Genomic DNA, 10,279 nt, shown 5'->3' on the forward strand with positions numbered 1-10,279 from the left:
GTCAAACAAAGAAAAGACGAAAACGTTGCGACTGACTGAACCGAGGCCAGCTCCTCCTCCTCATCACCGCCTCCCAGAACTGTCCCCGCCCATCCCGGAGGAGAAACCAGACACGTGCAGCTCCGCACCAACACCTGCAATTCACCAGTACTGATAGACGAGTACCAATACTGATTTGATTGATACACTGTAAATATTATTATAATAATAATAATATTATGTTCCCAGCCTTCATCCCCTCACGGAGAACGTCAGGTGTTCTACTGTGCGGTGCCACTGGGCCGCATGTGGGGTTCTATGTGCTATTAAGCACGACGCAGTGACACGGAGCCCTTATTGTTTCATCTGGTGAAGTGTGTGTTTATGCTTGTGGTGCCGGAGGGACCCAGTCTATATAGACTATATCCTGTTTCACCCGTCGCCCGCCTACAAAAACATGTTCATCACCAATCCTTGATGACCATTTATTGTATAACTCCCATGCCCTTTCAAATCAATGAGACTCATTCTTCCATCTGTACAGCCTCATGCATTTTAAGATTCTTCTTACATATCACCATGTCCCAACCCAAGCATGAAGCACAACTTATATATATATGTATATATATATAAATTGTGTGTCATGCTATATATATATATATATATATATATATATATACGATGTGCAGATAATCATATTGCAACTTATCCTTATAACATTACGGTTATAGAACACAAACACAAGCTATACGTTATATTAACGTACATCACCCCTGTCCCCACTGCGTTACATTAACGCACCCACCCCCTACTGGACACTTTATCTGGACACTTTACTTTATTCTGGTCACTGCACTGTTGTTATTTATCTTATCTTATTTTTACTTTTATTCTTATTCTTATTTTAGCTTTTATATTCTACTTATTTGTTATCAAAACAATAGCACCTTCAGACCACAGCAAATTCCTTGTAATGTATGTTACTTGGCAATAAACAGTTTCTGATTCTGATTCTGATTCTGATTACAACAGATAAAGTGTGTGTGTGTGTGTGTGTGTGTGTGTGTGTGTTCTCAATGATGTTTGATGGTTTGAGTTCAGATGAAGATGTCAGTCCTGTGTGAGGGGGTTTCCTGTTCACGGTGGACTGACTGATTCATGAACTCAGGTGTTTACCTGATGAGTGTTTGCTGCACATGAAAATGTTAATTGCAGTTTGTCTTTGTACAGGTACCAGGTATCAGTTTGGTCATAGAGACTGTGTCATAGTTTGCTTCATATATGTGTTCAGTCATTTATGTTTTCATGTTTCCTGTTAATTTACTCTCCTCTCGTTTCGGTCTACTTCACTTCCTGTCTTTGTGTGTTTTCCCACCTGTGTGATTGTCTTCACCTGTCGTGATTAGTTTCACCTGCCCCTCATTATCCACACCTGGCTTCTGTATTTAGTCTGTGTGTTTCCCTCTTTCCAGTGCCAGTTTGTTGTATGTTGTTGCTGTGTTACTTTTCTTGGCTCCCTGTTTTCCTTGTGTTCCCACTGTTTTTGGACTTCCTTGGTTTCGGACAATTTATTGGATTCTGATTCTTGCCTGTTCCCTGTCAGTTTTGTTTGCCTTTTTTGGACTGCTTTCCTGGTTTTGACCTCTGCCTGCATTACCATCCTGTAAGTCTTTGTCCCCCTGGTTTTGCAATAAACCTTTTTATCTACTTCAGTTCTGCTCCTGTTCTGCATTTGAGTCCTATTTCCCTTGTCCCTTGCTGCCCTGCTCCACCAGCTATGACAGTACGAACTGGCCTATCATGGATCCAGCAGACACTATCTGATGAACTGTATGACTTAATTCTCACCCTCATGAGCATCAAGGACTGTTGGAGGAAAAACCTTAATAACGCATGGCGACTCTGTCTTTGGCACACAGGGAGGTGTCTTCAAAGCCTTGGCTGAGGAACTCATTACCTAATAATCTCACTTGTATAGTGCTTTTCAACCTTCACAGTTCCCAAAGTGCTTTACAGCTAAGTCTCATTCAGTCACACACCAATGGCGACCAAGCTGCCATGCAAGGTGCTGGTCTCCATCCGGAGCAACTTAAGGTTCAAGGTTCACCCTGACATCCAGAGGTCTTCTTTTGAGGGTACTCGCTTGGCTATTTTCACAGGGTCCCGTGTAGGCCGCAGGAGACATGGTCGCCATGGCTCCCGACACCATTGCCAACCTCGGCTGCCTAACACCACAGAGTCTCGGCTGCCCAGCATCCCGGTTTCCTCGCTGCCCAGCACATCAGAGATGCCAACACCGGCTCCTGTTCCCTGTTTGGCGGCCCGGCCGACTCCTTTTCCCTGACCGGCGCCCCAGCCAACTACTGCTCCTGGCTTCCAGGTGGCGTGTTGCGTTGTATGAAGAGGAGAAATTATTACCCACATTAACTACTCTTTACATTAACAGATGGACATTCAAAACATCTGAACCTGTCCTTTTTAATATAAAAAATTATTTAATGTGACTTTAAAGATGTTAATGAAATATAATCTTTAAATTTTGTATTCATTTTATCATTGTCTATACACTGACGACCCCATTGCCCCCCAAGGGGAAAAAGTAGCCTACTTCTTTTGAAATATATTATATTCATTGCATAAAAAACAATAACAGCACAGAACTTTGAACTGTACAATTAACCTAGATAGTGGACTTAATACCTGCAGAATGTTTGTGTAAAACTATCCATTTGTATACATTTCTATTTCCTGTGGATATTGCAATGTATGAGGATATTTCCTTTATATTTTAGGAAAATAATTCTATGTCCATATTATGATTTTCTTTTAATTTCACAATCATACAGAAGTTTAGATTGTCCAAGCTGCTTGGGTTTATAATAAATAAATCAAGATGGCTTCACCCCCCCCCCATTGAGCTTTGGTGACCCATGATGGGGGTTGGGACCCCCAGGTTGGGAACCACTGTCTTGGATGACACACAGAGGAAAAAACATCCTGCAGACTTCCTGAGGTTAAAGGATGTTTCATATCTGCTGCTCCCTAAAATAAACCAGTCAAGATAACCTCTAACACACACACACACACACACACAGTATATAACACTAGATAACAGAAGAAACTGCAGTCTCTCTGATGATAACAACATAGTCTCACATAGCCAGACCTATCTCCACACTTCAGAGAAAGGTCTGGCTCAACCCATTACCATTCTGGAATAGGGGAAAAACTCTCTGGCTTGTTTGTATTTCTTTAAACCAATTACAATCATCTTGGGCAGTGCGAAGCCCAGGATGAATGCATCCTTTAAATAGCAGGAAAATATTGCACCATTGACTTTTGACTGGGTTTTTGTATAATTTTCTGCTGCTTCAAGATAGCAATGCGCCAGCAATGCGCCTGTCCACACCTCACTTTAACACCCACAGATGGGCACAAGTACATCACAATGTAGGCAAAAATGACAACTGCTTCGGATGGAAACTAGCAATGATAGCTGTGTGCCGTGCTGTTCACTCCTATACTCAGGCCAGGACCGTAAAGTGGGAGCACCGAGGTCCTGGCCAGCTGATTGGGCCAAAATGTTGGGCCAGTGGGACATCACTTGAGGACATTTATCAGCCCTCACAGGTCTTTATTTATTTCTTTTAAAACATGTGACGTAGTACTGGCTAACGCCTTTCCAAGTGACATCACTACAGACATAAATAATAATTACTCACTCAGGTTAATTGTACAATAAAAGGTCTGTTTACTTCAAACAATAAATTCTGTTCAGTTTGTTTTCAGAAGACTTTATAGTCTAAACATGGAGAGAACAGCAGACGAGTCAACACCTGACCAAACACCTGACTCAGATAAAAACTGTGATGTTTTTATCCTAATAAGAACAACAGAGTGAGACAGTAAAAACAGGACGCTACAGTGGAAATATTCTTTATCAGATCTCATAAATCATGTAGTGACCCACCCCCTCAGACGCCATCCCTGGGTGGAGAGGCAGACCACCCAGACTCCATCACTCAGACTAACCACTGTTTTCAGTTTTATGAGGCTGTTTTTAAATGGAGCTTTTGTATTAAACACATTCCAGAGTCAGAGCCTCAGGTGATATACACAGAGACAAACTGAGAAATGCGTCAAAAGTTTATCATTCAGCTGCAGTTATTCTCTTATATATGAACTAAAAATTTACTTTCTTTTTCCTTTTGAATAATGCAGTGGGTTTTGAACCTTGGTGTTATTCAACATTTGTTCTTCATATATTCATTGTATTTGTAGTAATTATCATCCTAGTCCATCTGTGTGGACTAGGTTCATATTAAGAACAAAAGATACACCTTTCAGAGGAAAAATAAAACCAGTAGATACTTGTACGTACCTGTCTATACCACAGAAGAAGATAAACCTCAGCTGACTGTGCTTCATATGTGTCAGTGTGATGAAGCTTTTATATAAAATAAAGACAAACTGATGAACCTGCTCGGGTAACTCAGCCTCAGATTCACAGTTTAAGAGATTCTAGTTTAAACTCAGTGGAGTTCAGTTCTAATGAAATATGTTGCCAGTGACAGTTTTGATGTTTATTAACATATTATTATCTCTCTCTCTCTCTCTCTCTCTCTCTCTCTCTGTCTGTCTCTCTGTCTTTTGTCTCTGTAATAACATTATAAAGAGTTGATGTTATGAGATGACTTTTGTTGTGATTTGGCGCTATATGAATGAATGAATGAATGAAAAATTGAATTGAATTGAAAATGTCTGTAAAGGCATAATTAAACATATTTTGTGTATGTTGCATATGTTTTTCTGGTTTTTCATTTTTACCAGATTGAAGTTCAGATACTATAATTTAATGGCCTCCAGAGGTCAAAGGTCAACAACGGTAAAATCTGTCTGACTCATTATCTTCTAAGTTCATCAGTCTGATCTGAGATCAGTCTGAGGTCTGAACACACTATAGATCAGACTACAGGGACTCTATTGGACTCTAAATGTATCTGCTACTTCTGAAACGATGACAAGACTGAGCCGTGACTGAGAACAAAGAGAAAAGAGAACAGCCGGATTCGTTTCTGAGGAAACAACAGTCACAACGCAACACCTCTCAGACCAACAAAAACCACAACAGCAGACTGCTTCCTCCTCTCACGCTCTCTAATGTACAACAAATTAAAACACTAGCCGTGTTTCAAATGAATTTTCAAGGTAATTTTAAGCCAGCTGCTGCTGACTTGCCTTATATTTTTGCCTTTAAGCGTCTTTTCCCTTAACCTGAACCTGAACCTGCCCCATACCTGTCTACCTGCCTACCTGTCTGCTTACCTGTAGTTTCCTAGTTTCTATGCTCCTGACTTGTCATTTTCCTTCCATGCACTAGGTACCCTCGGACTTTCCCTCCTTTCAGTCCTGGTTGATTTGTCAACACCTGTGGTTACTGGTCATAGGCCTAACAGAAAGTCCGGTTTAATAACACTATAGGTTACAGAATATTTGGGCCAGCAAAACAAACTATTGTCATTAAAAAAAAAACTATAATAGCAATAATATGCCTGTTTCCATCATTCTGTCTAATCATCTCTCTAATCATCATTCTCTCTGCCTATCTTCCACTGCCATTTTCCGTCCATGCACCAGGTGCCCTCGGACTTTCCATTCTTTCCCCATAACCTGACTGCCACACCCTAACCCTAACCCTCCTCACCTGTTTCCACTTTGCCTCATCTGCCGTGCAGTACTTCACCAGCCTTTTTCCACTCAGCCCTTATCAGTGTGTCCTAGTTTCTATGCTGCTGACTTGCTTTATATTTTTGCCTTCAAGCTTCTTTTCCCTTAACCTGAACCTGCCCCTTACCCATCTACCTGCGTACCTGTCTGCTTACCTGTACCTGCCTGTAAACGATTTTGGTCATTAAACCACTGATCTCATCCTGCCATCACGACTGTCTGCATTTGGGTCCTTCCCCTGTTGCCACTCTCCCACACCCCTGTGACATGTATTTAGTGTCATAATTAGATAGTGTCACAGTTAGAATCTGTTTTAAAATCAGAGTGGAAAGCAATTTGACTGACTGTATTACACTTCACTTCATTGTTACTCTTTTATCTTTGCCAGGATCCTGTAGTAATGATGACTCTGTGTTTCCAGTGATCTGGTTGGTCAGGGATTGGGCTGTTAGCCGTGCAGCATAGGATACCACAGCGATCTACCCTGGTTACCATGGTGATCGTGGTGTAGCTGTATAACTCACTGATCTTGCTTGGTTATTCAGGCTCCTGAGGCCTGTACTACGAAGCAGATTCAACACACCAGAACACACATCTTCTCCTTATCTGGGTTCACCAAGCCTAACAACCATAACCATGATAAGCGCTAAACTTTTTTATAGCATTATTCTTATTTTTAATGTTTGGAAATTATTCTCTGCAGCTTCTTATTCTGTTCTAGTTTGTGATTATATTGTTTATATTTTACCTTGTTGAATATCACTTTCTGCCATTTCTTTCTGCTTGCATATTAAGCAACAAGGACGATGGTACTCATGAATGTTCCCAGGATAAGCCAGGAATCAGTGTGCCACTAGCTTTCCCTATTCCTGTCTTGATAGGCAATAGAAGGAGAATGGTACACTCAGCTCAGTCATCAAATCCAGCTAAGCTTTTATCAGTGCCATCTTCAGTCTGCTCAGACCTTTTACAGACCTCCGAGGACATCTACAAATATTGACAACTTCACTGAACTGCTTTCTGTTATCTCAACAGATTTTGACTGTCTTGTCACAATTGATGATTTTAACATTCACATTGATAATCCCAAAGACAAAATTGCCAAGAACTTGTTGGACTATTTGAAATGTTTGATCTGTACAACATGCAACATGTGAAAGGACCCACACACAACCAAGGACATATAGTGGATTTGGTTATTAGCAAGGGTGCTGATATTTCTAGCACTATCAATTTCTGTCCAAAAACATATACAAATGAGCATACTGGTGGTCTTTTTATGGAAGCTATGTCCATGACAATAAGTTTAACATCAGACTCTGATGATTCACTCTAAAAGTTATTGATGCCGTTGCTCCTGAGAGAGTAAAAACCATCTCTGGCAAGCAGAAAGCACAGTGGAGAAACACCCCGTCACCCTGTCAACCACCTTCTTCAAAAATGCTTTCAGTTGCTCGGAAATGTATATGCTGAAAATTGTCAATACCTCAATCCTATCAGGTATTTTTGAATAATTACAGACCCATCTCTAATCTTCCATTTATTGGACAAAATATTGAGAAAGCTGTTTTGATTCAACTCAATAACTTTTTAAATATAAATGGCCTTTTGGACAGATTTCAGTCTGGCTTAAGGCAACATCACAAGACTGAGACCGCACTGATAAAGGTATTAAATGATATTTGTCTGAATACTGATTCAGGTAAAACATCAGTTTTAGTGCTGCTTGATCTTAGTGCAGCCTTTGATCCTGTGGACCATAAAATACTTCTTGACAGACTGGACCAGTGGGTGGGATTATCTGGCATAGTCCTCACTTGGTTCAGATCATATCTCGAAGACAGAGGCTATGTTGTTATTGGCGACCATAAATTTGAGCGGATCACCATGACATGCTCCCTCTAGGTCAAATCATACAGGACAATAACATTGCTGATCACAGCCAGCAGACGACACTCGATTTATTCTTTCTTACCAAGTGACTATGGTCCCTCAGACTCACTCTATCAATGCTTAGAGCAAGTGAACAGCTGGATGCAATTCAATTTCCTTCAATTAAATAAAGACAAGACAGAAATCGCAGTATTTGGCAACAATGAGGAAAGAATTCAAGTTATTGCTAAACTTAATTCCAGAGACGAAAACCCAAGTTAGAAATCTTCAGCAGCCACATCAGGGAGATAGCTACATCAGCATTTTATCATCTCAAACAAACAGCAACAATTAGAGGCCTCACGACCAGACAAGATTTAGAGAAACTCATTCATGCCTTCATCTCTCCAGTGGACTATTGTAACACTCTCTGGTATTCGGCTCATTCAGAATGCTGTTGCCATATTTCTATCGACAACCAAGAGAACTGAGCACATTACTGCTGTTCTTAAAACTTTACTCTGGCTTCTAGTTACTTACAGAATAGATTTTAAAGTGCTGCTGCTAGTTTATAAATCACTCAATAATCTCGGACCAAAATACATTTCTGATGTCCTTGAAAAATATAAGCCCAGAAGGGCTCTTAGATCTTTAGGAAGCAGTCAGCTTCAGTGTACCTTCAGGCTGTTAGACAGAACGCAGGCTGAAGCCCCGCCCCCTCCTCTGTCACCTGTCCGGCCTGCAGGTGATCACCTGGCAGTCAGAGCACAGGTGTAAACTGTAAAACAGCCCGTCATCAGTCCATTATGCTGACAGACAGGACAATAAAGATATAAATAAAAGGCTGGCGGACAGAACTTTGGGCACAGTTTTCTCTTCTTGATCCCAAACCATTCTGCCTCTGCAGCACATAAAGCATTTCATATACTGTTGTTTCCTGTCTGCTGCAGCTGTATGAATGTCTTCACACATTTTAATAAAGACTTTATAATATTGGTTTTCTCTGTTATCTGTGCAGCAGCTGAACTCATCCTGCAGGGATCAATAAAGTTTCCTGTAATCTGTTTTTAAGTGCAGTTGTAAAACCACAGAAGATGTCCTGAGGGTCTCTTCCTACTGATCTGTTTGTTATGACTTCCATCAATGGGGTCAAAGGTCACAGAGAAAAGAATCTTAGATGCAGTTTAATAGAGTAAACTGTCACATATGTCAGTGTTCACTCTGGATCTGATTCTTGTGCTGGTTCTGTCCGAAGGTTTTTATTTCGTTCTGTGTTCTGAAACAAGAAAATCAAGAAATATGATGCAGTTTGTGTTTGACCTTACCGTTTCAGAGACTTTCTTCTTCAGAGATGTTAATGTGTGTAGCTCAACACCGAGCTGCAGTCAGACACAAAATATTAACACGTCCAATTCCTGTATGACGACACAGGAGTGTTGACTTAGAGACAGAAGGAGCTGAGGTCATGGTTTGTAGATAGAAATAAGTGAACACAGATCAGGAGAGAAGGAGTAATCTGATTCTTAAATAAAAGCATATTAACGATCATAAACCAGTAGAAGCACCATTACTGACTTTACGGAGTAGATCAGGTATCATTCAGATGGGATCATCCACATTAAAACAGTTTCTGTTCTGTTCTTTTGCTGTAGAGTGTTCATTTTGGTGGTTAGGCTGCTGTTTATCACTTCCTGCATGTACTTCTCCATAAATGTACTGAGCGCAGACAACTAAGACTTAGTTATTAGATGTTGTGTTTTTTTAGATATTTCTGCACTTTTTGTTTGGAGATCCTTTTGAAACAAAGACTTTCGTACCTCAAATTAAATTCAATTCAATTCAATTCAATTTTATTTATATAGCGCCAAATCACAACAAAGTCATCTCATGACACTTTACAAAATAGAGCAGGTCTAGACCGACTCTTTATAATGTTATTACAGAGACCCAACAGTTCCCACCATGAGCAAGCATTTTGGCGACAGTGGCAAGGAAAAACTTCCTTTTAAGAGGCAGAAACCTTGAGCAGAACCAGACTCTAGGTGGGCGGTCATCTGCTTTGACCGGTTGGGTTTTAGGGAGAGAGGGAGAGAGGGAGAGAGAGAGAGAGAGAGAGAGACAGAGAGAGAGAGACACAGACAGACAGAGAGACACAGACAGACAGACAGACAGACAGATAGGTAGGCAAAGATGTATGGCAGCACTAACAGTAGAAATAGCTGTAATATTAGCTGAGATTAATAATAGGAGCTTTAATAGTGACAGAACTACGACTAAACATAATAACTGTAGTGATGAGAGTCAGGCAGGCCCATGGCGGCAGCAGCACCCAGGCGTACCAGGACCACGATCCAGAGCGACCTACGAGTCGACAAAGCACAAAGAAACTCCGGGGAAGAAATAAAGTTAGTAACATGCATTGGACTGTGATGAATGTGCAAAGATGAAGAGGGAGAGGAGGAAAGCTCAGTGCATCATGGGAAGTCCCCCGGCAGTGTAGGCCTATAGCAGCATAACTAGGGGGCTGGTCCAGGCAGGCCTGAGTCAGCCCTTAACTATAAGCGTTATCAAAAAGCAAAGTTTTAAGCCTACTCTTAAAAGTAGAGAGTGTGTCTGCCTCCCGGACCCAAACTGGGAGCTGATTCCACAGGAGAGGAGCTTGATAGCTGAAGGCTCTGGCTCCTGTTCTGTTTTTGGAGAC

This window comes from Enoplosus armatus, chromosome 1 (genome assembly GCF_043641665.1).
Source record: "Enoplosus armatus isolate fEnoArm2 chromosome 1, fEnoArm2.hap1, whole genome shotgun sequence".
Classification (NCBI taxonomy): Eukaryota; Metazoa; Chordata; class Actinopteri; order Centrarchiformes; family Enoplosidae; genus Enoplosus; species Enoplosus armatus.